The sequence below is a fragment of the Mobula birostris genome, chromosome 14, assembly GCF_030028105.1.
Source record: "Mobula birostris isolate sMobBir1 chromosome 14, sMobBir1.hap1, whole genome shotgun sequence".
NCBI classification, from domain to species: Eukaryota; Metazoa; Chordata; class Chondrichthyes; order Myliobatiformes; family Myliobatidae; genus Mobula; species Mobula birostris.
This window is the reverse complement of record NC_092383.1, coordinates 91,471,694-91,494,030: the sequence shown is the minus strand read 5'-3', so window position 1 is coordinate 91,494,030 and position 22,337 is coordinate 91,471,694. Positions and strand designations below refer to the sequence as shown.

Here is a 22,337-nt window from a genome sequence, read left to right as displayed (position 1 = left end):
CCCTCTCCCCCCTCCACCTCCCTCTCCCCTTCCCCCTCTCTCCCCCTCTCTCCCCCTCTCCCCCCCTCCCCCCCTCTCTCCCCCCTCTCCCCCCCTCCTCTCCCCCCCCCAATGATTGTTATAAGAAACTAGGACAATCTCTTGTACACTAATAATGAACTCTTGCTCTGTCAGTTCACCTCAGTTGCACCTTATCTAGTTACCTGCACTGTACTTTCTCTATAACTGTGATCTTCCCAATGGGAGGCTGGTCCAGAAGATCTAGTTATTTGGCATTCAGGATGAAGTAGTCAATTGGATTCAACGTTCACTGAGAGCAGGGGGTTCCCAAACTTTTTGTATGCCATTAACCTAGAGGTCCAAAGACCCCAGATTGGGAACCCATGGCTTAGAGGTTGGTAGTAAATGCTGTCTTCTGACTGGAGGCTGTGACTAGTGATGCACTGGGGAGGAATGCAGGCTCAGTTGTTGTTTGTCATCTATATTAATGATTTGGATGATAATTCAGTAAACTGGATCAGAAAACGTGCAGATGACACCAAAATTGGGACGCAGTGGACAGCGAGGAAGACTATCAAAGCTTGCAGTGGGATCTGGACCAGCTGGACTGAAAAGTGGCAGATGGAATTTAATGCAGACAAGTGTGAGGTGTTGCACAGGTGGAAATCCATGTGTGAGGTTATGCACCTTGGTAGGAATAATAGAACAATATATTTTTAAACAGCGATAAACTAATTTTAGGAGCAGGAGATGTCTTTGTGTACAGGCTCAGGAGATAAAATGTAAAAGCTAACATAGCCAGCAGTTAGGAAGGTGCATGTCAATTGGTCTTTATAGATCATGGTGGAAAGGATTTTTCCAGTAGCAGGGGAGTCTAGGAGTAGGGCATAGCCTCAGAATATAGGATGTCCATTTAGTTAATAAAATTTACACTTTGAACTTTATGACTGATGACCAGAAGAATTCTTTCACAGTGTGCTTGAAAGTCCAGCAGTTTTGGCCTTGGGCAGTTGTTTAGACCTTGAGGATCAGCATCACAATGGTGTAATGGCTAGTGTGACATTAGTACAGCTCGGGGCATTCCAGAGTTGAGAGCACAATTCTGCCATCGCCCATAAGCGGTTTCTCTGTTCTCCCCATGTGCTTGTCGGCTTCCACCCAGAGTCCAAAGATGTACCGGTTAGTAGGTCAATTGGTAAGTTGTCCTGTGATTAGGCGAGGGTTAAATAAGGTGGGTTGCTGGGCAATGTGGCTCACTGTGCCGGAAGGGCCTTTCCCACGCTGCATCTCTGAATATATAAATCCATAAGGCTGAAACAGACTTTGGGCACAAGGAAACTGCAGGTTACTGGGATCAGTTCAGAGTGTAGGCTTGAGGTACAGGACCGGCCGTCAACTTGATGGATGGAGAGGCAAGCTAGACGGGCCAGACGACCTGCGAATGGTCCTTCTGCCTTAATGCTGGACCAGAACATCTGGAGAAGTTCATTTTTAATTCCTTATTTAGGAGGGCGGCATGGTACCATGTCGCTGTTACAGTGCCGGCAACCTGAGTTCATTTCCCGCCTCACAAGAGGAGTTCTGCAGATGCTGGAAATTCAAGCAACGCACATCAAAGTTGCTGGTGAATGCAGCAGGCCAGGCAGCGTCTCTAGGAAGAGGTACAGTCGACGTTTCAACACACATCAAAATTGCTGGTGAACGCAGCAGGCCAGGCAGCAACTTTGATGTGTGTTGCTCATTTCCCGCCTCTGTCAATACATTTTGCTCACGACTGCGTGGGTTTCCTCCAGGTGCTCCGGTTTCCTCCCACGTTCCAAAGTTGTACAGGTTAGTAGGCTAATTAGTCACTTGGGCAGCAGGGGCTCTTTGGGCTAGAAGGGTTTGTTACTGTGCTGTATCTCTGAATATTTATCTGTTCCTCACCCACAGCAGGAGCCAGAGTTGTTTTCTTATAATTATGCTGTCTTAGTAGTTGCAAGTAAATGGCGGGTGTGATGATTGAATTTTCGTCCCTTTAATTTTCTTTACAGAATTAGTGGACTCTCTATATTTAGATGCCACAGTAGTGTTGTGGTTTACTTATTTACTGCCTGTTACGCCATTGGCTGTTTCCCTAACAATTTTGATTGACCAGTCAAGGTTGTTAGCCCTGAAACTGGAGGACCGGTGGACCAGTCTTAGTCTGGGCTCTGCCCTTTGACCTGTTTGGCATGGGTGACCCTCCCAAGAGCCAAAGCACAAGGCCCTGACTCCAGCCAGCATAGCTCTCCAGGTCATTGAGGCACACAAGCCTCCAAACCCTACGTCAGGGATGAGGTCCGCATGGAGAAGCGTAGTGGTTGGTGCGACACCATTGTAGCTCAGAGCATTCTGAAGTTCTGAGTCCGATTTCGCCGTCGTTCTGAAAGGGGTCTCTGTAGAGTTGAGTTTTCCCAATAGTCCAAAGATGTACAGGGTAGGTTAATAGGTGGTTGTAAAGTTGTCCCGTGATTAGGTTAGGGTTGATTGAGGTTGTGAGGTTGCTGGGACGGCGTGACAGGAAGGGCAGGAAGGACCTACTCTGCACTGTATCGCTAAATAAAAATAAATCAATATTTAGTGCATGTGAGTTGTCTTTTTCAGTTTAACTAAATTAAAGATTATGAAATGAAAGTAGCACATTAAATAGGTGGGTTGAGTTCATCTTGAATCAAAATGGAAACTTGGCTCAAACTTTATACCAACCAAAGGAGGGGATAAAATTATAATGGATGTGTGTGTAAACTTAAGACTGTAAGTGAAGTTAAAGCAGTGTTTAGAGAAGAGCACTGAGAACCTGTAATTTTCCTGTCAAGCAGCGATCCCTCTAATTTTTTTTTACAGCTGTGCAGACCAACGAGTGCTCTGAGCAGGAAATTTTTACATGGCCTGACAACTGCGTGGCACGTTACATGTTATACACAGGCTATTAATATTTAGAATGAAAATTGAAAAGTCACTTTTTTAAAACTTATTTATTGAAGGGTATAATGAAATACAGTACAACAATGAAAATCTTTCAACTTTTTTTGCTGCGTCCAATTCTAGCTGCGCGGCAACAAAGGCTATGTGCGCAGGAGCATTTCTGTTACTGTGCAGCTGCGCAACTAAGAGGGAATGGTGCATTCAAACTTTACTGTGGTAAAATGGGACTGTTGGCCATTTTGTACTGTTTGGCCATTAATAATTATAATCAAGAGGAAAGACTGTACTTGATTTGGTATTGGGAAATGAACTTGGTCAGGTGTCAGATCTCTCAGTGGGAAAGCATTTTGGAGATAGTGATCATAATTCTATCTTCTTTACAATAGCATTGGAGAGAGATAGGAACAGACAAGTTAGAAAAGCGTTTAATTGGATTAAGGGGAATTATGAGGCTATCAGGCAGGAAATTGGAAGCTTAAATTGGGAACATATTTTCTCAGGGCAAAGTACGGAAGGAATGTGGCAAATGTTCAGGGGATATTTGTGTGGATTTCTGCACAGGTACGTTCCAATGAGACAGGAAAGTTATGATAGGGTCCAGGAACTGTGGTGTACAAAGGCTGTAATACATCTAGTCAAGAAGAAAAGAAAAGCTTACAAAAGGTTCAGAGAGCTAGGTAATGTTAGAGATCTAGAAGATTATAAGGCTACCAGGAAGGAGCTGAAACAGGAAATTAGGAGAGCCAGAAGGGGCCATGAGAAGGCCTTGGCGGGCAGGATTAAGGAAAACGTCAAGGCATTCTACAAGCATGTGAAGAGCAAGAGGATAAAGTAAAGGCATCCGTTAGTCTTGCGAGACCATGGACCTGCGCCTGGAAAGTCTTCACCCTCCAGGGCGCAGGCCTGGACAAGGTTGTATGAAGACCAGCAGTTGCCCATGCTGCAAGTCTCCCCTCTCCACGACACTGATGTTGTCCAAGGGAAGGGCATTAGGACCCATACAGCTTGGCACCAGTGTCGCCGCAGAGCAGTGTGTGATTAAGTGCCTTGCTCAAAGACACAACACGCTGCCTCAGCTGGGGCTCGAACTCATGACCTTCAGATCGCTAGTCGAATGCCTTAACCACATGGCCACGTGCCCACGTGCAAGAGGATAAGACGTGAAAGAATAGGACCTATCAAGTGTGACAGTGGGAAAGTGTGTATGAAACCGGAGGAAATAGCAGAGGTACTTAATGAATACTTCAGTATTCACTATAGAAAAGGATCTTGGTGATTGTAGTGATGACTTGCAGCGGACTGAAAAGCTTGAGCATGTAGATATAAAGAAAGAGGAAGTGCTGGAGCTTTTGGAAAGCATAAAGTTGGATAAGTTGCCGGGACCAGATGAGATGTACCCCAGGCTACTGTAGGAGACGAGGGAAGAGACTGCTGAGCCTCTGGTGATGATCTTTGAATCATCAATGGGGATGGGAGAGATTCTGGAGGATTGGAGGGTTGTGGATGTTGTTTCTTTATTCAAGAAAGGGAGTAGAGTTAGCCCAGGAAATTATAGACCAGTGAGTCTTACTTCAGTGGTTGGTAAGTTGATGGAGAAGATTCTGAGAGGCAGGATTTATGAACATTTGGAGAGGCACAATATGATTAGGAATAGTCAGCATGGCTTTGTCAAAGGCAGGTCGTGCCTTTTGAGCCTGATTGAATTTTTTGAGGATGTGGCTAAACGCACTGATGAAGGAAGAGCAGTAGATGTAGTGTATATGGATTTCAGCAAGGCATTTGGTAAGGTACCCCATGCAAGGCTTATTGAGAAAGTAAGGAGGCATGGGATCCAAGGGGACATTGCTTTGTGGATCCAGAACTAGCTTGGCCACAGAAGGCAAAGAGTGGTTGTAGACAGGTCATTTTCTGCATGCAGGTCGGTGACCAGTGGTGTGGCTCAGGGATCTGTTCTGGGACCCTTACTTTTCGTGACTTTTATAAATGACCTGGATAATGAAGTGGAGGGGTGGGTTAGTAAGTTTGCTGATGACACAAAGGTTGGGGGTGTTGTGGATAGTGTGGAGGGCTGTCAGAGGTTACAGCAGGACATTGATAGGATGCAAAACTGGGCTGAGAAGTTGCAGATGGAGTTCAACCGAGATAAGTGTGAAGTGGTTCATTTTGGTAGGTCAAATATGATGGCAGAATATAGTATTAATAGTATTTCTTGGCATTGTGGAGGATCAGAGGGATCTTGGGGACGTATCCATAGGACGCTCAAAGCAGCTGCGCAGGTTGACTCTGTGGTTAAGAAGCATACGGTGTTTTGGCCTTCATTAATCGTGGAATTGAATTTAGGAGCCGAGAGGTAATGTTGCAGCTATATAGGACCCTGGTCAGACCCCACTTGGAGTACTGTGCTCAGTTCTGGTCGCCTCACTACAGGAAGGATGTGGAAACCCTAGAAAGGATGCAGAGGAGATTTACAAGGATGTTGCCTGGATTGGGAAGCATGCGTTATGAAAACAGGTTGAGTGAACTCGGCCTCTTCTCCTTGGAGTGATGGAGGACGAGCGGTGACCTGATAGAGGTGTATAAGATGATGAGAGGCATTGATCGTGTGGCTAGTCAGAGGCTTTTTCCCAGGGCTGAAATAGTTGCCACAAGAGGACACAGGTTTATGGTGCTGGGGAGTAGGTACAGAGGAGATGTCAGGGGTAAGTTTTTTACACAGAGAGTGGTGAGTGCGTGGAATGGGCTGCCGGCAATGGTGGTGGAGGCGGATACGATAGGGTCTTTTAAGAGACTTTTGGATGCTTAGAAGAATAGAGGGCTATGGGTAAGCCTATTAATTTCTAAGGTAGGGACATGTTCGGCACAACTTTGTGGGCCGAAGGGCCTGTATTGTGCTGTAGGTTTTCTATGTTTCTATGTTTGTTTCTATTATGAGATTTCTTGGCGATTTATATCTCACATCTAAACATTTAAGTGCAAAGTATGCTGGTGAGGTTGAAATGCAGCAAAGCATAGATTGCTGTCAAGTGATACAAAATGTGTGAGGCAGAACAGATAAGACCATGAGACACAGGACCAAAATCAGACCATTCGACCTGTCAAATCTGCCCTGCCATTCCATCATGGCTGAATTACTATCCCTCTCAACCCCATTTTTCTCCTTTCCCCCATAACCTTTGATACCCTTACTAATCAAGAACCCATCAACCTCCACTTTAAATATACCCAGTGACTTGGCCTCCATGGCTGTCCATGGCAATGAATTCCATGGATTCACCACCCTCTGGCTAAAGAAGTTCCTCCTCATCTCTTCTGTAGGGATGTCCTTGTATTGTGGTCCCAGACTGTCTGTATGGAATTTGTCTGTTCTCCCCGTCACTGTGTGCGTTTCCTCCGGGTGCTTCAGTTTCTTCCCACTGTCCAAGACGTACCGGTTGGTAGGTTAATTGGTCATTGTAAGTTGTCCTGTGATTAGGCTAGGGTTATATCAGGGGACTGCTGGGAGACATGGCTTGATTGAAGTGCCTATTCCATGATGCATCTCAATCAATAAGTAAGCAACTAAATAAACATTTATTAGTAATCCTTAAAGTATGTTTGAATATAGCATTAAGAGTAGAATAATTATAAGACCATATCTTAGGAGCAGAATTAAGCCATTCTGCCCGTCGATTTGCTCTGCCATTCCATCATGGCTGATGTATTATGCCTCTCAACCCCATTCTCCTGCCTTCTCCCTGTAACCTTTAATGCCCTGACTAATCAAGAAGCTCGTCATTATAGATGACACTACAGGGTTGACCACATTGAGCTTGGAGCTGCATCTGAACCACACTGGGTGAGGACAGTGAATTTCCGTTGCCTGAAAGGGATTAAGTTAACCGGAGAGATTACTTTGCTGTTCACTGGACTAAGGGCACTGTTGATGATTGCTAACTTACTGCTGGTTACACCACTAGTGTTTAGAGTAGCAGTGAACATCCTCCTTCTCTGATACTGTTCAGGACTTCTTTATCATATCAGTAGCTTCCCCTTGGTTTTCACTACTGTCAGGTCCTGGGTGGAGTTTCAGGAATATCGTCGCACTCAGATGTAGAAGGATTCTTCATTGCTGTTTCTGTAACAATTTAGTTTGACCAGTCAGGGTTGTTAGCCCTGAGCTGAACTCCTGAACCTAGAGGACTGATGGACCGCTCTTAGTCTGGCCTCTACCCTTTGACCTGTTTGGCACGGGTGATCCCACCAAGAGCCAAAGCATAAAGCCCTGACTCCAGCTGACATAGCTTTCTGGGTCATTGAGGGACGCATGCCTCCAAATCACGGCAAGGTTGTGGTCCTGTTGGAGGACTGTTGATGAAGCTTGCCTTTTATTCCAGATGCATTTGATTAAGTTGATTTAAGTGATTTAAAATTCATTATACGTAACTTGTGTCTCTTGGTCTTCCAAGTACAGCCTGCAAAGAGTCGACCCATTCCAAATCCTTCACACTCTTGGCTGCACTAATAAAGCCAACAGGGAGCATTGCCCAGTGGCTACACATTTTAATTCTGCTTCCCAGTCGCAATCTGACATGTCAGTCCATGGCTTCTTCTACTACCATGATGAAGCCTCTCTCAGGTTGAAGGAGCAGCACCTCATATTCTGTCTGGGTAGCCTCCAATCTGACAGCATGAATATTGATTTCTCCAACCTCTGGTAATTTCTCCCCATCCCCCTTCCCCATTCCTCTTACCCCTTCTCTCTGCAAGACTTCCCTCTGGTGTCCTTCCTTCCCTTTCTTCCAGGGTTCAATCTCCTCTACTATCAGATTTCGACTTCCACAGCCCTTTCCCTCTTCCACCTATCACCTCCTTTTCCACGGATGCTGCCCGACCTGCTGAGTTCCTCCAGCGTGTTGTGAGTGTAGCTTCACATTTCATCTCCCCTACCCCAACCACACACCTCCTCCCTCACCTGGTCTCACCTATAACCTGCCAGTTTGTACAGCTTTCCCTCCCGCCCCCCGCACTCCTTTCCGGTCCTGATAACGTTGACTGTTTATTCCTCTCCATAGATGTTGCCTGACCTGCTGAGTTCCTGTAGTGTGTAACTGAGAACTCACGATTTGTTTGTGATAATCACCAGTTTAAAAAGAGTGTTCTAGAAATAGAGAATAGACATCTGAGAGCAATTGGCAAGAGGGTAACCTAATCTGCCAGTCCAGATAACTACGTCGGCTGTAAGAATGAAGGTCAACTAACCGAGCGCCAAGTTAGCACCAATCTTGATGCCACCTTCCTGAGGATTTTCTTTTGGGGGGACTTTTTAATGTACCCAATATCTGTCCAGAATTTTTAATACCTGGTAATAACCATGAAGAGTTTCTATATATATTTTAGAGATAGAGTCATAGAAAAGTACAGCATAGAAACAGGCCTTTCGGCCCGTCCAGACTGTGCCAAACCATTAGACTGATAACTCCCGTCAACCTGCACCAGGACCATAGCCCTCCGTGCCCCTACCGTCCAAGTACCTATCCAAACCTCTCTTAAACATCGAAATTGAGCTCGCATGCACCACTTGCGCTGGCAGCTCGTTCACTCTCAACAACCCTCTGAAGAAGTTCCCCCTCATGTTCCCTTTAAACTTTTCACCTTTCATCTTTAACCCATGACCTCTAGTTGTAGTCCCACCCAAACTCAGTGGGGGAAAAAAACCTGCTTGCTTTGACCCTATCTGTACCCCTCATAATTTTGTATACCTCTATCAACTCTCCCCTTTTGCGCTGAACGTCTTGTGCAGTGCCTGGAATGTAGGTATTGCTGGCTAAACCAGTTTTTATTCTTAACAAATTTTAAAACTATGTGATGCAGAATGTCCTCATCAATGATTTTGAAAGAAGTCAGGTTATTCCTGTTAGTTCAGTGGTTTATTGTTCATTTGCAATCTTACAGCAGAGTTCATGGGGTTGTGGAACACACTTTGGCTGCTTTGTGTGCAGTGGCGTGAGTGCCCACGGTTCTGTGAGCCTTCCCTGCTGGCCCTCATTTGCTGCACCTAGTTTCAGTTCCTGGCTTTGAAATGTGTCAATAGCTGTAAGATTAGATTATGAGGACACGCAGTCCTCTTTTATTGTCATTTAGTAATGCATGCATTAAGAAATGATATAATATTCCTCCGGTGTGATATCACAAAAACACAGGACAGACCAAGACTGAAAAACTAACAAAAACCACATAATTATAACATATAGTTACAACAGAGCAACAATGCCATAACTTGATGAAGAACAGGCCATGGCACAGTAAAAGAGTTCAAAGTCTCTTGAAAGTCCCACATCTCACGCAGACGGGAGAAGGAAGAAAACTCTCCCTACCTTGCCCGACCACAGTCCGACTCTGAGTTGTCTGAAAACTTCGAGCTCCAATCAGCCCTCCAGCACCGAGCACCACCTCTATCCAAATGCTTCGACCTCAGCCTCGGTTGCCAGCAGCAGGCAAAGCTGGGGATTTTGGGGCCTTCCCTCTGGAGATTCTCGATCGCACAGTAGCAATGGCAGCAAACCGGCATTTCAGAAATTTCTCCACATGTTCCTCTATGCTTTCACGTCTGTCTCCATCAAATCAGAATTGTCCACATTCAAATCAGGGTTCTATTCCCACTGCTGTCTGTTTTCCCTGTGTTTCTTCTGGGTGTTCCCATTTCCTCCCACATTCCAAAGATGTACGGCTTAGGGTCAGTGGGTTGTAGACACGCTGTGTTGGCACTGGAAGCATGGCGGCTCTCGCGGGCTGCCCCCAGCACAATCCTCGATTTGATTTGACGAGACACAGTGGAGGCATTTCACTGTATGTGACGATGCACACACGACAAAGCTCGTCTTTCCCAAGATGCATACTTAGTAGCTTTGTGAGCGGCCCGCAGAGCGTCAGTGTATATCACCTGCGCCTTCTTGAGAAAAAAAAGTACTGAATCCGCACATAGGAAGGAAATTGAAAATCTGGTTGAGTGGTGCCACAGCAACAACCTCTCACTCAATGTCAGCAAAACCAAAGAGTTGAGGAAGAAGTTGGAGGTCCATAAACCAGTCCTCGTTAGGGGATTGGAAGTGGAGAGGGTCAGTAGCTTTAAACTCTTTGGTGTTACCATATAGGAAGACCTGTCCAAGGACCAGCATGTAAGTGTCATCACAGAGGAGGCATGACAGTGCCTCTACTTCCTTAGAAGTTTGCATGGATTTGCCATGTCATTTAAAGCCTTGATGAACATCAATAGATGCACATTGGACCGTATCCTGACTGGTTGCATCATAGCCTGGTATGGAAACACCAATGCCCAGGAATGGAGAAGGTTTCAAAAAAAGATACAGCCCAGTCCACCATGTGAAAATCCCTCCCCACCATTGAGCACATCTTCAAAGAGCGCTGCCATAGGAAAGCAGGGTCCGTCATCAAGGGCCCCCACCATCCAAGACGTGCTTTCTTTTCGCTCCTGCCATCAGAAAGGAGGTACTGAAGCCTTAGATCCCACACCACCAGGTTCAGGAACAGTTATTACCCTACAAACATCAGGCTCTTGAACCAGTGTGGATAACTTTACTCGCCACATCACTGAACTGATTCCACAACCTACAGACTCACTTTCGAGGATTCTACAACTCATGTTCTCAGTATTATTTATTTACTTTCTTAATTAATTGCACAATTTATCATCTTTTGCACATTGGCTGTTTATCAGCTTTATGTATAGTTCTTCATAAATTCTGTTGTATTTATTTTCCTATAATTGCCTGCATGAAAATGAATCTTAACATTGCATATGTTAAGATTCGTACTTTGATAATAAATTTACTTCTGAACTTTGAACTCCATTCTTCCTTTTTTCCTTCCTGCCCTAACTCATCATTTGGTAAGAAAAAAAAATTTGGAAAAAAGGATGTTGACTTTTAGTTAGAGTTATTTCAACGTCTCCAGGGTCTAATGCCCCAAATTGGTTCCTTGGGCATTGAAGAGCAGCATAATTGTTAATGAAAGCTGACACTTTATATTGAATCCTTCACTGGAAAGTAGAAGTGGGGTTATTGTGTGATAATTAGTACTATTTTAAAAATTGAGCTTCAGGGTATTGCTAATATATGATTAAGAGCTTAAAGAATTGTCACAATTTAAGAGAACTCCAGTCATGGAAGAATCCAGCACAGACTTGGTCACTTCTGTGTCTTTCGCCACTCCTTCACCCGGCTGGATATTCCTGTACCTCAGTAGATGTGACACTATTTCAATTCCAAGCAGCCATTATTCCAATTCCAACAAACATTTTAACCAGAGAAGGGGAAAAAAGACTGTCAGCTGATCTTGACCTCATAAATGATCACGATGTGATTTAGTTGGACAAAAACAAGCTGCCCTCTCGTGAGCCAAGTCTGCAGAATGAAGATGCAAAACCCAAAACGTCAACTGCCCATTCCCCTGCTTAGATGCTTCCCCACTTGCTGAGTTCCTCCAGAATTTAGTGCACGTTGCTCCAAGTCTGTGGAGCTTTATTGCACTTGGCTGGGGACGGGAAACGGAGAGAGGTTTCAACATGCGTGTTTGTGTTAAAATATGCAGCTCTGTCCTTGGGGGCTTCCAGAAAAGAAGAAAATGCAATCAATTGTCTTGTTGCTTTTAATATTAAAATTGAGAGTCTGGTTGACTGGAATAATTGACTTTGAGGATTTCATTGTATTCGGGAGACTGAACAAATATTAAATTCAGAATTCAGAATCAGGTTTAATATCACTGGCATCTATCATGATACTTGTTTTGTGGGAGCAATATAGTGAAATACATAATAAACTATAAATTGCAATAAGAAAACACTGTATATATTAAAATTAAATTAAGTAAGTAGTGCAAAAAGAGAGCAAAAAGAAAAAAAATGAAATTGATGCCTTCACTCGCATTTCAGCTGTTACGTTAATTCATTTTCTCCTCTTTTATTTCTTCCTTTCCTCTTGCAACTGGGCACAGTGATCAAACAGTTAAATTAGTATCAGATCAAAGAGAATGAAAGTCATTAATTCCTTGTGTGGTTGATCTGTGAGGGGTGTTGTTGGTAACGGCAGTGCGATCACTCAAGTCGAGAAGTACGATGTCCTCCTACGGGGTTATTTCCTCAATGGAGGAACACTGGTGGGTGAATTTGGCTAGTGTGGTCCTTGACAGCTCAAGATCAGGGACCGGTGGTGTGGCATCCAAAACGGCTGGGGACCTTTCAATTCTGCAGCGTTCCTTTGACTTCACTGCCACTGTGATGTGCCATCATCTACCACCAACCCCAGCATTCAGGTCCTGGTTGGATTGGTAGTCCCCCCGCACCCCTTTGACCTTACCACCATGGTTGAACCTACCAAGAGCTAAAGCATCGCTGTTGGGATCTCAGGAAACCACAAGCCTCCCCACTGTGACATGGTGAATGAACGATCCGTAGAGAAGGGTGTTGGTGGCGCACTATGATCTATGTTAGTGAGTGCTAACATTATCTTAATGTGCTTCCCTGGGAGGACAAAGGTGAATGTTTAGTATGTTTTCAGCAGATGAAAGAAAACGGTGACTGGGTGAGGAAGGTTCCCAACAGCTCCTGCCTTGCGAGAATGTGAAGTATTTTTTGAAGGAATGGCGTGTGCTTAAACTGTACGCACAGGCACTCTTCTTTCAGAGTGGGATTGTTGACGGGGGAGGGGAGTTGGTGTGGGGATACTTGCTGGGTTATCCTGACTGCTCATGTTTCACACAACACGACTGACTCATCCTGCCATGCATTGGTAAACAGACCTCGTTTGGAGCTAACAGCAGGCAGACAAAGCCTCTGAGTCTGCGTGAGTGATGGTGCAACTGGAGACGATGCTATTTAGGGCAAAGTAAATGCCTTTTCCGCCAGTCACGGTATACCAACTGGTGCTGCTCCTTGGTGTTTCTGACAGTTAGATGGGGATTTCTGTGTTTTTCATGTTTAACATGTGCCATTTTCAATGGATGAGTGCACTGTTGTGTCTATGTGAACATAGGAAAAGTTGTTAAGCGTATTTGTCAAGTTGTAATGCACACCAGTAATACTTGCCTTACACTCTCCTGAGTGAGAGTGTGTGTGTGTGTGTGTGTTTGTCCTGTGGCAAACCTTGGTACACGTCCTGTATCCCTGTCCACATGTAATTGCATTTGTGAATTTTTTAAGTACCGTTTAGTTTTGGGAACTGTCATGTGGTTTGTTTCGAAGGGAACAAGTTAATTTTTCTTTCTCGTTTACCATTCGTTTGTACACAGAAGGCCATTGGTGTTTGTAGGAGGGTTCAAAGTTCAGCAGATTGGTATCTAGCGTTAATATCTTGCTGATTTGGAATTTGCTTTCGTGTGTGGGTGTGTGTGTGGTCATAGTACACAGGTTGTGTAGAAACTGGCTCGATGGAAATGAGGCAGTAGGGAGTTTTTTAAAAAACTTGCACGGGGAGGGTTACTGCAGTTATAATAAGCGGCAAAAACAGGTGTCTGCAAAGCTGCAGCAGCAGGCGGCTTCCAGACCCTCTGCTGAGTGACTCACCCTGGGTCCCTGTGTGCATTACCATTTGCAGCTACCTTCCCCAGCACTCGTGTGTCAGTGTGCCAATTTGGCCGTGAGGTCCGAGGGGAAAAGGAGAGAGCTCTGGCTGGCATCAGTGGTGTCCATTCCAATACCACCTGTTGGCTAGACCAACCAATTTCTGTTCATGTGTGCCCTTGAAGGATAATTGCAGTTCTGATTACCCAGCAACAGGAAGGATTCGGGATCGTTTATTCCATTCCTCAATGCTCGAGTGTGAAAGAGACTGAAACGATTGTTACTCTGGATTGGGTGCAGCATAAAAATAAGAATCAGAACCAGGTTTAACATCACTGGTATATGTTGTGAAGATTGTTAACTTTGTGGCAGCGGTACAATGCATTACGTGATAATGCAGGGACTAAAAGCTGTAAATCACAGTAAGTGTATCTCTGTGTGTGTGTGTGTGTGTGTGTGTATATATATGTGTGCGTGTGTGTGTGTGTGTATATGTAAAATAGCTAATTTAAATAAGTAGTTCAAAAACAAATAAAAAAGTAAGGAGGTAGTGTTTATGGGTTCAATGTCCATTCAGGATTCGGATGGCAGAGGGGAAGAAGCTGTTCCTGAATCATTGAGTGTGTGCCTTCAGGCTTCTGTACCTCCTCCTGGTAGTAATGAGAGGAGGGGATGTCCTGGGTGATGGGCGTCCTTCATAATGGGCGCTGCCTTTCTGATGCTCCGCTCCTTGAAGATGTCCTGGATACTATGGACACCAGTGCCCATGATGGAGCTGACTGAGTTTACAACTCTCTGTAGCTAATTTTGACCCCCCCCCCCCCAATACCAGATAGTGGAGCAGCCAGTTTCACAAAATTTCATATTTCACGACATGCTGGTGATATTGAACCTCCTCCTGTCTCCACGGTACAGTTGTAGAAATTTTGGAGTGTTTTGATGATGATGGCTGGTGCTTTGTTGCGAAGATCAGGAGGGAAGAAGAGTGCTCAGGAGGGACGGCACGGTCCTTAATGACTATAGAGGCCAGTTCTGGATCTGCGGACTGGAGCAGTACAGACATCAGGACACCCGAGATGCAGGCACTTGGGCAGGAGAGTCCTTCCTCGGTGTTTTAATACACTAAAAACACAATAAGCATTAAAAACACAAAATATTGAGTGTGGCTGTATATACATAAGATTTGCTGATAAACAGATGATTGCATGAACTTAAAGTGACACTTGGTGCATGAGTGTCTGATCATGAGACAGGAAATGATAAAGTGGCTGATGTGGATGTAGTGCCAGTGGGTTTTGGTGGGTGGAGATGTTGATTGGCCCGACAGCTTGGGGGAAGTAATTATTTCTGAGTCCGGGACTCCAGGCGTGGTGGTAGTCTTTTCCTTGAATGTCATTAGGCTGGAGAAGGTACAGAAAATATACATGAGGATGATACCGGGACAGGAGGGGTTGAGTTCTGAGGAGAGTCTGGATAGGGTGGGGCCTTTTTCCCCAGAGTGTAGGGTGCTGATGGTTGACTGGACCTCTTCAGCTTGTCACCTTGCAGTTTCTCGATTAATTCCCCTCTCTCTCCCATCCACCTTCCCCTTTACCTGGTTTCACCTGTCACCTGCCAGCTTGTACTCCTTCCCCTTCCCTCCCTCCCCACACCTTCTTATTCTAGGTTCTTCTCCCTTCCTTTCCAGTGCTGATGAACGGTGTCGGCCTGACACGTCCTCTCAGTGGATGCTGCCTGACCTGCTGAGTTCCTCCAGCATTTTCTGTGTGGATCTGGATTTCCAGCACCGGCAGAGTCTCTTGTGTTTATGACTTCATAGATCCAGAAGCGCACAGATAAGGTGATGTTCAGTCTATTTTGCAGGGTAGAGCGTAAGTTAAAGGTGAGAGGTGAAAGATTTAAAGGGATCCTTTGAAGACTTCACACGGTGGGCGGAGAGTATGTGGAAAAGCAGTCGGAGAAAGTGGAAATCCAGATGTGGGCCCGCTGGGGTAGCTGAAGGCCCAGTGCCTGCTTGTCCAAGGCTCGAGACGGAAGAGGGCGGACTGTCTTGGGCTTGGAAGACTGTGTATGTGAGAGGGTGGGAGGGAGGAATTGGGGCTTGTCTTGCTGTTGTTTCATTGATGGTTGTGTTCTCTGTTGTTCTGCTGAGCATTGTGGGCACCGGAAGCACGGTCACGCTCGTGGGTTGCCTCCAGCACGCCCTCGGTGTGTTGGCTGTTAACGCAAACGATGCATCTCACTGTATGTTTCCATGTGCACATGATAAATAAACATGAACCTTTATAACATTATAGGCATCCGTGAGTCTCGTGGGACCATGGATTTGCGTCTTGGAAGGTTTCCAGGGCGCAGGCCTGGGCAAGGTTGTATGGAAGACCGGCAGTTGCCCATGCTGCAAGTCTCCCCTCTCCACGACACCGATGTTGTCCAAGGAAAGGGCATTAGGACCCATACACCAGTGTCGTCGCAGAGCAATGTGTGGTTAAGTGCCTTGCTCAAGGACGCAACACGCTGCCTCACCCAAGGCTCGAACTAGCGACCTTCAGATCACTAGACGAACGCCTTAACCACGTGGCCACGAGCCATGGAGAAGCACGGAGGAACACCTGGAGTAACTTCTGAAATGCCTGCTTCGCGGCCGCTGTTACTGTGCGATTGAGAATCTCCTGAGATGAAGGCCCCAGATCCTCGGCTTTGCGTATCGCCTGTTGCCAGGGCCAGGGTCGAAGTGCTTGGCAGAGATGGTGCTCGGTGTCGAAGGCTCGGAGTTGAACTGTGGTCGGATACTTCCGGGGTGCTGCATCAGCAAGTTGGCAGTGCTGGAGGTTTACCGTCTGCATGAGATGATGGGACTTCCGAGAGACTTTGAGACTTTTACCATGCCATGGTCTGTTCTTATCAAATTATGGTATTGCTTTGCACTGTTGTAACTATATGTTATAATTATGTGGTTTTTGTTAATTTTTAAGTCGGTTTGTCATGTGTTTCCGTGATATCATTCTGGAAAAACATTGCCATTTCTTAATGCATGCATTACTAAATGACAATAAAAGAGGACTGCGTGTCCTCATAATCTAATCTAATCTGAAAACTTCACTATTCAACAATTAACCACTAGAATTCCACTGACCAGTGCAACACAGTAAATGAGATTGCTTGTTGATCTATGAGACTACTTTAAATTCAAAGGTCCAATTTAATGTCAGAGAAATGTATGCATTATATATCCTGAAATGCTTTTGCTTGGCAAACATCCACGAAAACAGAGGAGTGCCCCAAAGAATGAATGACAGTTAAATGCAAGAACCCCGAAGTCCCCCCCCAGCTTCCCTCCCTCCCCGCGTGTGAGCAGCAGCAATCAATGATCCCCTCTCCAAAATAATATAATAATCATTGTACTTGTACCTGTACCTCGCCATAGTTGTGCGCATGACGGTAAATGGAATTTCACTAACTTGGGATATTACTTTCAGTTCCGGTTGCCCCTTTATAGGAAGAATGTGGAAGTTATGAAGAGAGTGCAGAGGAGATTTACCAGGATGCTGCCTGTCTCATGAGGAAAGGCTGAGCAAGCTGGGGCTTTTCTCTTTGGAGCGAAGGAGGGCGAGAAGCCACTTAATAAGAGGTGTACAAGATGACAAGAGGCGTAGAACGCGTGGACAGCCAGGTGTTTTCCCACGGCGGAAAGGGCTAGTATGAGGGGGGAATAATTTGAGGGTGATTGGAAGAAAGTCAGAAGTAGTTAGGTTCTTTGCACAGAGGGCGGTAGGTGTGGTAGAATGTGCTGCAACAGGTGGTGATAGCAAATACGCTGGGGACATTTAATAGACTCTTGGACATGTGGATGAAAGAAAAATGGAGGTGTATGTGGGAGAAAGTTTGGACTGATCTTAGAGTAAGTTAAAATGCCAGCACAACATCGTGGGCTGAATGGTCTGTACTGTGCTGTACTCCTCTGTGTTCTAACCAGCAGGTTCTTGAACCAACCTCCACAATCCTAACCCTGTCTCAGCAATGGAACACAATGTCTCCTGCATTACCAAGGATTTTACTCATTTGCATTGGTGACTTGATAGGAGTCCTGGATCTTGGGCAAGGCTTAATCGATGCAGTTTGAGGATTGACTCTGTAGTTCACATAATGATGTGTTTCCGGTTTCTGAATATGCCTGGACTCTTGAGATGACTTTTATGGGTTGATGTTTTACCCTCTGTTTTCTTGCTCTTTTTTTTGCTGTTTGCAATCTTTTGTTTTGTGCGTTGTGGGGGCAAGGGGTGTTTGATATTTAACTTTGAACAGATTCCATAGTTTTCATTGTTTCGTGGCTGTCTGTGGGGAAGACAAATCTCAGGGTTGCATACTGCATACATACTTTGATAATAAATGTACTTCGAATCTTTGAATTTGCACAATCTTTTTTTCTTCTCACTCTGATGTAATTTCAAGAATCATGGAGCACTATAGAAGAGTTAAAGTTAAAGTCTGTCCTGAGCCTTGTGGCCCATCAGGCCGGTGCTTGTGCCGGTTTCCGTGGCGTGAAGCGACTGAGAGTACAAGACTTCCCCCTCCCCGCCGGATAGGATGCCAGTCTACCGCGAGGTTAACCCCCAGCATTTGCTGGTACCCATTCTTCAGCTGGGTGGACTGGAGCAGTGTATAGTTAAGTGCCTTGCTTAAAGGCACAACACACTGTCTTGGCCGAGACTCGAACCCACGACCTTCAGATCGTGAGCCCAACGCACTAACCACTTGGCCACGTGCCACACACTATAGAATAGAGACAGGCCTTTCAGTCCATCTAGTTGGATGTGGAATTTGTACCCTTTGCTTTGTCTTTATCCACATGCCTGTGATGCTCCTGCAACCAAGCTTTACATTGTACCTCCAAGTTAATGTGCCAAACTTGTGCACCATGTGGTACTTCCATCATTCAGTACAATTATGACTAACCCAGTTATAATCTTCACAACCCTGGGTTTCCCACTGACTTCTCAGCCCCTTATAAAGCAAGTGTCTATTCCCGTCTCGAAAGCAGTTGAAGGCCCTGCTTACTCTGCTTCTTTGCAATTGGTCTGTTACTTGGTTGGCATGGAGGTCATGGATCTTATTGACTTCCTTATTCCAAATACTGATGAAACTGGAATCAAAGAATGCAAGAATAATGACAGTTCTGTGCAAAAGTCTTAGGCGCGCGTACACGTGTACACACACACACACACACACACACACACACACACACACACCACACACGCGTATACCCCCCCCCACACACACACACACACACACCCCACACCCACACATATACCACTCACACACATATACCACACACACACATATACCCCACACACACACACACACACACACACACACACACACACACACCACACACACACACACACACACACACACACACACACACACACACACACACAGGGTGTCTAAGACTTGCACAGTACTGTACCTGTCAACGTAGAGCGAAGGGCGAGTTTGTAAATCTGGCAGGAGCAAAGGGTGGTGGAGTGTCGCGGGAGGGGTGTGGGACAGATGGCAGAGAAGGAGTGCCAGGGGCAGGGGGATAGCACAGGTACAGACACACCTTTCATTACAGTATGTCTCTCTAGTGCTTCCTGCTCCCTCCCCTTCTCCTTCCCCTTTTCTCAACCATGATCCCCTTCTCCCTGCCCCCTTCCCACTCTCAGTCCACAATGGAGACCCATATCAGAGTTAGGTTTATCATCGCTCTCAATGAGATTAGTTCTTTTTGCAGCAGCAGTACTGTGCAATGCATAAAATTACTACAGTACTGTGCAAAAGTCTTGGATCCTGAGACCTTTGCACAGTACTGTACCTTTGCATGCCCTCCACTGTACTTCACTGTAGAAAGCTGCGTCTTGCATCAGTGAGGTTTTTTTTATGTGCCAGTAGTTTCTAGTTTGCGCCTCTGAGGAGATGCTGAGAAAAGGCGAGTTTTGGCAGTGACAGAAGATTAGTCTTGTCCAGATGGTTCGAGGCGCAGCCGCCTGTGTGCAGGAATAAAGTGGTAAGCAGCGAGCGCATCAATTATTTAGCCGCCTGAACTCCTGAGTGTTCAGATTCAGCTACTCTGTGTTTTTGTTCTCGTGATGTGCGTGTATATATAGCTCTGAGTTTTCCGTTCTGGGATTTAGTAGATGTTCCAATTCTGGATTAAAACTTGCTTGGTATGAAGGAAGTTGATCCTGCGAAAGCGAAACTTGATTTGCTTGCTGCCTGCAGTGTGGGAAATCAGGGTAAATAATTTGTTATTGAAGTACCTACTTGTCAACGTATACTACCCTGAGATTCAGCTTCTTGCAGGCATTTACAGGAAAATAAAGAAATATAATAAAATTTGAAAAACTGTATATAAATAAAAAACTAACAAACAACCGCTGTGCAAACGAAGATAAATTGTGCAAAAATTTCTAGTCATAGAACACTACAGCACAGAAGTAGGGCCTCCAGCCCGTCTCGTTCATGATGAACCATTAATCGACCTCCACCCGGTCTCCGTAACCCTCCCATCCATGTATCTATCCAAATCTGATTGCAGAGGGGAAGAAGTTATTGCTAAGTTGTTGAGTGAGAGATTTCAAGCTCCTGTATTTCCTCCCTGATGGTAGTAATGAGAAGGTGGTAATGTCCCAGTGGTGGGGGTCCTTAATGATGATACCGGCTTTTTTTTGAGTCTTATCGCAAGACACAACAATCAATCCGAATCAGGTGTAATATCACCAACATATGTCGTGAAATTTGTTGTTATGCGGTAGCAATAGATTGGCAGAGACTAGGAAGCTGTTTCTGAATCATTGAGGGTGTGTCTTCAGGCTCATGTACCTCCTCCCTGATGGTAGCAGTGAGAAGAGGGCATGTCCTGGGTGATGGGGGTCCTTAATGATGGATGCTGCCTTTTTGAGGCACCACTTGTTGAAGATGTCCTGGTGCTGGGGAGGCTGGTGCCTATGAAGGAGCTGGCAGAGTTTACAACTCACTGCAGCTTATTTCGATACTGTGTAGTGCCCGCTCCCCATACTAGACGGTGATGCAGTCAATTAGAATGCTCTACGGTACATCTGTAGAAACTTACAAGCGTCTTTGGTGACATACTAAATCTCCTCAAACTCCTAATGAAATATAGCCTCTGCCGTGCTTTCTTTGTAACTGCATCAATATGTTGCGCCCAGGTTAGATCCTCAGAGATCTTGACACGCAGGAACTTGAAATTGCTCATTCTTTCCACTTCTGATCCCTCTATGAGGACTGGTGTGTGTTCCCTCATCTTACCCTTTTTGAAGTCCATAATGATAGAGGCATGATAGAGGTATACAAGATATTAAGAGGAATAGATAGAGTGGACAGCCAGCGCCTCTTCCCCAGGGCACCACTGCTCAGTACAAGAGGACATGGCTTTAAGATAAGGGGTGGGAAGTTCAGGGGGGACATTAGAGGAAGGTTTTTTTACTCAGAGAGTAGTTGGTGCGTGGAATGCACTGCCTGAGTCAGTGGTGGAGGTAGATACACCAGTGAAATTTAAGAGACTACTAGACAGGTATATGAGGAGTTGGTGTTTCTGACTGCTGTGCATTATCAAATATTTCTTTCTCACTCAAAGTCTCTTTCTAGGTAGTAGCATTGCCTCAACTGACAGCTGCTTGGCAGGTATTACTTTTTTTTTCCGGTGGTAAACCTAGAAAAAAGGGCTTACTTCCCATCCTCGGGAAATGAACCGTTTGATGGTCTTCCACAGATATTCTATTTCTGATTGCCACCAACAGGTTACCAGATGCAGTAAACTCAGTTCCTCATTTTAAACTTCTGACTTGATAATTCCTTGGTCCAACATCGTTTTGTTGCACTCATGAATTCGGACAGTCCACTCAATCCACATCTACCTAACTGGTCAACAAACTATGATTACAGTTCATTGAGTAGCTGCCATCCAATTAAACTGTTTTTCAGCATATTTTTAATTCCTCGGATATTTATTTTCATGGAATTATTGAACTGGTTTTTCCCCTGGGTAATTAAAAGTTTGGAAGAAATTCCTTTTTACTTGCACCTTAAATAGGAAACACCTATATGTGAAGGGCGGGGGTGGGGAGGTTCTGGAACTTGGGGCATATTTTCAGATTTAGGTGTTTCCTATTTAAGGTGCAAGTAAAAAGGAATTTCTTCCAAACTTTTAAAATCTTTGGAAGTCAATTCCCAATAGAGCTAGAGAGGTGATCAGTGAATATAGTCAACGTTGAGGGAACATAGAACACATTGTGGTGACCTTACAGCCTACTCCAAGATTGATCTAGCACTTACCTCATGCATAGCCGTCCATTTTTCTGTCTTCCATCTGCCTATCTTTAAGAGTTTCTTAAATGTTCCTTGTGTATCTGCCTCTACTGCCAACCCTGGCAGGGTAATCCACACATCCACCATTCACTGTATAAAGAACTTACCTCTGCCTGCATCCCCCCCCCCCCACACTTTCCCCCAGTCATCTTAAAACAGGGGTTCCCAATCTTTTTCATGCTACGCACCAAAGCCATTAAGCAAGGGGTCATGGACCCCAGGTTGGAAACCCCTGCCTTAAAATTATACCCCCCCCCCCACCCCCGGTATTAGCCATTTCTGTTCTTAGAAAGAGTCTCTGGCTATCCACTTGATCTATCCTCCTTATCATCTTGTACACCTCCATCACGTCTCCGCTCATCCTTCTCCAATGAGAAAAAGAGATATTTGCATTAAAGAGGAATTGAGGATTGGGTGAATCGGGCAGGAAAGAAGAGTTGAGATCAAGGTCAAATTTGAAGCCCTGATCTTGGAG

The 22,337-nt window shown here is 45.2% G+C and overlaps 1 protein-coding gene across 11 annotated transcripts in view; it reads left to right on the top strand.

Annotated features, from left to right (window-relative positions):
* Nucleotides 1-22,337, top strand: part of LOC140210098 (plasma membrane calcium-transporting ATPase 1-like) — a 350,393-nt gene that overhangs the window by 135,521 nt on the left and 192,535 nt on the right. The window contains exons 2-3 of one of the 11 annotated variants that reach the window (XM_072278932.1): nucleotides 15,186-15,338; nucleotides 15,796-16,388. The exons of 8 other annotated variants lie outside the window; for them this stretch is intronic. The gene's annotated coding sequence lies outside the window, so the exon portion shown is untranslated. Of the gene's footprint in view, nucleotides 1-15,185; nucleotides 15,339-15,655; nucleotides 16,389-22,337 lie in introns of those variants that run through there. 2 more of the 11 variants (XM_072278935.1, XM_072278934.1) reach the window with 2 other exon arrangements.